Raw genomic sequence first — 6,799 nt, forward strand, 5'->3', positions numbered from 1 at the left:
AGTGGGCTGGCCAACCATAGCCCAGGGTGCAAGAAGTCTGTCAACCAATACCAGTCTCTGCAATAGACCTCCTCATTCTCTAGCCTCATGAGTGTCAGGGACAGAGCCCACTCCCTTCCAGGAGGGAACTTTCAATACCCTCAAATTGCAGGCATCATCACAGGGCTCCTGCAAGATCAGACAATCGACACACCTTTCCTTCCTTATGACTGTAGACACAACAAACACACTGGCACTGGCCCCAGGCACCACACTCCCAGGAAGCACTCCAGGAGAGGGAGGGCTTGTTCTTAGCCACCTGTGGAAAAGGCACCTGAAATAGACCGGTTACATTTCGGTTAAAATGCCTCTGTTTGGAGGGCTCCCCTGTGGCTTAGGCTATGGAAATATGGATTCAGAAGTGTGGAGCTGAAAATGCCTCATTGGGAATATCTTCCTCAGGGTTGAGGGCCTCATGCTTGGTGGAGAGCATTGGGGCATGGTTTCCTTGTTTGTGCCCCGGGATGTCTTGTTTCTAACGTCCATGAAGCACAATTCTTTTTTCACATGGAGGAACTCCCTTGAGGTATTCTGCCCACTGATCCCCTTAAGGTATCACATGTGCATACACCAACCCTCTAGAATGCACATTTAGCTTTGGAGGCTGTTGAGAGTGGTGGCTATGAGTCTACAGAGGGAGATAATAGTGTTCATCCAAGAGGACCACCCATCTGTTGGATCCTCCTTTCCATCAACTTCGACAGACCTCCAGAGCAAGAGCTCCTGGTGTCCATCCTTGAACTCTCAAGGTTTGAGGGTGAGACTTTCCCACATATGGCCCAGCACACACCTCTTTTCTCACAGAGAGCGTGTTCGGGCACAAGGCTCCATGGGCATCATATCAGTGCCGTGGCCACCACTAGGACTGCACCTTTCCGAAGGAAGGCAACTCCACACACTGGGGAACCCAATTTTCTCTATCATGATGGATCTCTTATAACTTGTGTAGCACGTCAGGGTCATGTACTTTCTCAGTCACTGCCTCACACGAATACACAGGACAGAATCTCTTTTGGAGAGAAATGATGTCATTCCAAACACCCAAACAAAAGTCCCCTCAACAATCACATCAAGGAACGACTGAGGTAGAACACCCTATGAGCTGCCATTTCAATAGGAAGGGTCTTTGCCGCTTAGGGAAAATAGAGGGTTTCATTTAATTGACCCACACCTCGTGTCCTTTGAGAAGACATGGGTGCCAAGCACGGAGGACTGCTTGCAATCGACGTGCTTCTAGAGACAGGCCAAGAACGAGTGAAAATCTCATGCAAGAGTCCTGATAGAGCCTTTGTGTCTAATAGTCCCCGGCAACACAGACAAGGGCTTGGGAATGCAACTGTGCCGTGGTATGTGGCTTGTATCCAAATCTCTTCTCTCTTTCTCTCTTGGCTTCTTCCTCCTTCACTTTCTCTCCAATCCTCCTCATCCAAGGTTATCTCTGCTGGTCCAGGTTGGCAAATCTCAGCCAGGAGAGCAGTCAAATTCTTTAACCTAGATTTTCCATCCGTCTTCCAAACTCCTTTCAAATACAAAATCATTTTCAGAAAATAACTCCTCTTTTTTATGGAGACATTTCACCTTACACAGTGCACCCCTACCTTACCATTGTCACCCCTTCACACTGACAGATAACCATCCCATTTCCACTGCGTTCTACATGGTCACATATTTGACTCAGAGATCAACATAATTTCAACCACCTACATACACATAAGGGACCTAAAGAGAATTCACTTATCTGCAGCACACCCCACGTGTGGGATCAGGTCTGTGAAGTTGCTGGTGAGGTGGATCTCTCGCCTCAATCTAAGGGGAGTTAAGACATGAAGTCTCTGCCTCTCCATGTCTCAGGGAATTGGCCTGTAAGAAGGGGTCTGAGCACCCTTCAGCAGGGTCGGAATGACAATGGGACAGAGGTCAAGGATTCGGTCCCCTCAAACCAGTCTCCATTTGGGACAATCCTCCTCCTTCTCTAGACCCTCAATTGGCAGGCCAGAGGCCCCTCTCGTCCAAGAGCGAAACCTCAAGACCTGCCCATGTAGCCCTCACCACAGAGCTCACGGAAGATAACAAGAGAGACTCCTTAAATTCCTGACAACTGTGTACCCCACAAACAGCCAGAAGTGGAACTAGTCACCCCACTTCCATCCAGCACCCCATTAGACAGGTTTATACTTATCAACCTGTGAAATACCCACCAGACATATCCCAGCTACATTCTCCGGAAATTTGTTACTGTGGATAGCTAGTGTTTGATTTCCTCTATTGACGTGTACGTTCAGAAGCAGGGAATGGTCCTTGCCCCCATTCAAGTATTTCGTATTGGTTGATATTGAGGGCCTCGTCTTTGGTTGAAGGCAGAGGGGCCTATTGTCATGGTTTGAGCTCTGGAATGAGATTTACCATCCCGTTCATACGTAGGAGGCTTTTTTCCCCTGTTGGAAAAGACCGGCAGTGATGTGTTCCCTGGTCGCTTTCAGATATATCCTAATGCAAAAGCAAGCCTGAGCAGTGGATATTTATTTACTCAGGAGCCTGATGAGAATGGTGGCCATGAGAAGAATGCTGGAAAGAATACTTATCATCCAAGTGTCCAATATATCCAATGGATCCTCCTTTAATTTAGTATCAACCTACCTCCAGATCATGAGCTCAGGCTGCCCGATGTACACCAATTGAGGGGTGACGGTGAGAGCTTCCCACTTTGGGCCCATCCCTCGCCTCTGCTCTCACAGAGGGTCTGTGGTGTCACAAGGCTTGGTGGGCAGCATGCCATTGCCAGGGCAACCATTGGGCCTGAACTTCTCAGATGGAAGGCAACTCCACCTCCTCTGTGCCCACCTGCTCTCTACAGAAGGAGGGCTCTTCCCCTGAACGTGTGTCAGGCTCCACACGGTGGTTCAAGAACTGCTTCCGAGGAATACACAGTCCACAATCTCATGGGGAAAGAAAATAGGGGATTGAAAAAGACCCACTCCCCAAGGAGCCTGAACAGGAAAACAATGGCCGATGGAGGAAGAACAACACACGAGCATCCCTGTCCGTGGTTGGAAGCTTTTACACTGAAGGAAATATGGAATAACTTTTACCCTGATTTGCACCCCATGCCATTGGAGAAGATATAGGTACCATACCAAGGCCTTCAAAGCTGTCTTCCAGTATGGAGCAGGGATTGTAATGCACACATTTTGGGAGTCAGGCCTGGAAGGAGAGAAGACTCTGGTACCTGTGTGCTGGATTGTCCCATTTGTGGGATATCCACCTTAAACAAAGACATGTCCTAGGAGCAATTATCCTGCCATTGATGGTTGCTTGAATCAACAGCTCCTTTACCTCTCTCTCCTTCTTTTGATCTCTTTCTGTCTAGCTCTCTCACTTTCCCCTTTGCCCCCCTTCAATGTCTCTTGAATCCTGCGGCTACATGTTGATCTGTGGTGATAATGGATGAGATATATTAGCCACGAGAATGGTCCAAATTATCCCCCAGCCTTTTCTCCCAGTCATCATAGGTCTGACCAAATATAAAATCAGTGGTCCAGAAAGACTTCCTGTGCTGTGTGGAGACACCCCAACTATGTCACCCTTCCACAACACTTCCCATATTCTGCCATTCGAATGGACACGCTGACCACTTCCTAGGTACTTCGGTCTGGAGGGTCCCCTATTGGACTCAGAGCGCAACACTCTTGAAACATCGTTCAAATGAGTGCTCTCCCAAGAAATTGCTTCTCTGCAGCACTCCATATCTGGTCCATGAGGTATTGTGGATTTGCTCGGGTCTGGATCTCTGCACTCGTTCTTAGCGGATATCGAATATGAAGTCTATGACTCCTCATGTCTCAATGATTTGGCATCGAAACAATGGTCTGAGCATCCTTGGCCAGTGGGCTGGCCAACCATAGCCCAGGGTGCAAGAAGTCTGTCAACCAATACCAGTCTCTGCAATAGACCTCCTCATTCTCTAGCCTCATGAGTGTCAGGGACAGAGCCCACTCCCTTCCAGGAGGGAACTTTCAATACCCTCAAATTGCAGGCATCATCACAGGGCTCCTGCAAGATCAGACAATCGACACACCTTTCCTTCCTTATGACTGTAGACACAACAAACACACTGGCACTGGCCCCAGGCACCACACTCCCAGGAAGCACTCCAGGAGAGGGAGGGCTTGTTCTTAGCCACCTGTGGAAAAGGCACCTGAAATAGACCGGTTACATTTCGGTTAAAATGCCTCTGTTTGGAGGGCTCCCCTGTGGCTTAGGCTATGGAAATATGGATTCAGAAGTGTGGAGCTGAAAATGCCTCATTGGGAATATCTTCCTCAGGGTTGAGGGCCTCATGCTTGGTGGAGAGCATTGGGGCATGGTTTCCTTGTTTGTGCCCCGGGATGTCTTGTTTCTAACGTCCATGAAGCACAATTCTTTTTTCACATGGAGGAACTCCCTTGAGGTATTCTGCCCACTGATCTCCTTAAGGTATCACATGTGCAAACACCAACCCTCTAGAATGCACATTTAGCTTTGGAGGCTGTTGAGAGTGGTGGCTATGAGTCTACAGAGGGAGATAATAGTGTTCATCCAAGAGGACCACCCATCTGATGGATCCTCCTTTCCATCAACTTCGACAGACCTCCAGAGCAAGAGCTCCTGGTGTCCATCATTGAACTCTCAAGGTTTGAGGGTGAGACTTTCCCACATATGGCCCAGCACACACCTCTTTTCTCACAGAGAGCGTGTTCGGGCACAAGGCTCCATGGGCATCATATCAGTGCCGTGGCCACCACTAGGACTGCACCTTTCCGAAGGAAGGCAACTCCACACACTGGGGAACCCAATTTTCTCTATCATGATGGATCTCTTATAACTTGTGTAGCACGTCAGGGTCATGTACTTTCTCAGTCACTGCCTCACACGAATACACAGGACAGAATCTCTTTTGGAGAGAAATGATGTCATTCCAAACACCCAAACAAAAGTCCCCTCAACAATCACATCAAGGAACGACTGAGGTAGAACACCCTATGAGCTGCCATTTCAATAGGAAGGGTCTTTGCCGCTTAGGGAAAATAGAGGGTTTCATTTAATTGACCCACACCTCGTGTCCTTTGAGAAGACATGGGTGCCAAGCACGGAGGACTGCTTGCAATCGACGTGCTTCTAGAGACAGGCCAAGAACGAGTGAAAATCTCATGCAAGAGTCCTGATAGAGCCTTTGTGTCTAATAGTCCCCGGCAACACAGACAAGGGCTTGGGAATGCAACTGTGCCGTGGTATGTGGCTTGTATCCAAATCTCTTCTCTCTTTCTCTCTTGGCTTCTTCCTCCTTCACTTTCTCTCCAATCCTCCTCATCCAAGGTTATCTCTGCTGGTCCAGGTTGGCAAATCTCAGCCAGGAGAGCAGTCAAATTCTTTAACCTAGATTTTCCATCCGTCTTCCAAACTCCTTTCAAATACAAAATCATTTTCAGAAAATAACTCCTCTTTTTTATGGAGACATTTCACCTTACACAGTGCACCCCTACCTTACCATTGTCACCCCTTCACACTGACAGATAACCATCCCATTTCCACTGCGTTCTACATGGTCACATATTTGACTCAGAGATCAACATAATTTCAACCACCTACATACACATAAGGGACCTAAAGAGAATTCACTTATCTGCAGCACACCCCACGTGTGGGATCAGGTCTGTGAAGTTGCTGGTGAGGTGGATCTCTCGCCTCAATCTAAGGGGAGTTAAGACATGAAGTCTCTGCCTGTCCATGTCTCAGGGAATTGGCATGTAAGAAGGGGTCTGAGCACCCTTCAGCAGGGTCTGAATGACAATGCGACAGAGGTCAAGGATTCGGTCCCCTCAAACCAGTCTCCATTTGGGACAATCCTCCTCCTTCTCTAGACCCTCAATTGGCAGGCCAGAGGCCCCTCTCGTCCAAGAGCGAAACCTCAAGACCTGCCCATGTAGCCCTCACCACAGAGCTCACGGAAGATAACAAGAGAGACTCCTTAAATTCCTGACAACTGTGTACCCCACAAACAGCCAGAAGTGGAACTAGTCACCCCACTTCCATCCAGCACCCCATTAGACAGGTTTATACTTATCAACCTGTGAAATACCCACCAGACATATCCCAGCTACATTCTCCGGAAATTTGTTACTGTGGATAGCTAGTGTTTGATTTCCTCTATTGACGTGTACGTTCAGAAGCAGGGAATGGTCCTTGCCCCCATTCAAGTATTTCGTATTGGTTGATATTGAGGGCCTCGTCTTTGGTTGAAGGCAGAGGGGCCTATTGTCATGGTTTGAGCTCTGGAATGAGATTTACCATCCCGTTCATACGTAGGAGGCTTTTTTCCCCTGTTGGAAAAGACCGGCAGTGATGTGTTCCCTGGTCCCTTTCAGATATATCCTAATGCAAAAGCAAGCCTGAGCAGTGGATATTTATTTACTCAGGAGCCTGATGAGAATGGTGGCCATGAGAAGAATGCTGGAAAGAATACTTATCATCCAAGTGTCCATTATATCCAATGGATCCTCCTTTAATTTAGTATCAACCTACCTCCAGATCATGAGCTCAGGCTGCCCGATGTACACCAATTGAGGGGTGACGGTGAGAGCTTCCCACTTTGGGCCCATCCCTCGCCTCTGCTCTCACAGAGGGTCTGTGGTGTCACAAGGCTTGGTGGGCAGCATGCCAGTGCCAGGGCAACCATTGGGCCTGAACTTCTCAGATGGAAGGCAACTCCACCTCCTCTGTGCCC

The sequence above is a fragment of the Sus scrofa genome, chromosome Y (genome assembly GCF_054392235.1).
Source record: "Sus scrofa isolate SSC_HxYL_T2T_F1_AM1 chromosome Y, Sscrofa_HxYL_maternal_Yorkshire_Landrace_v2.0, whole genome shotgun sequence".
Lineage (NCBI taxonomy): Eukaryota > Metazoa > Chordata > Mammalia > Artiodactyla > Suidae > Sus > Sus scrofa.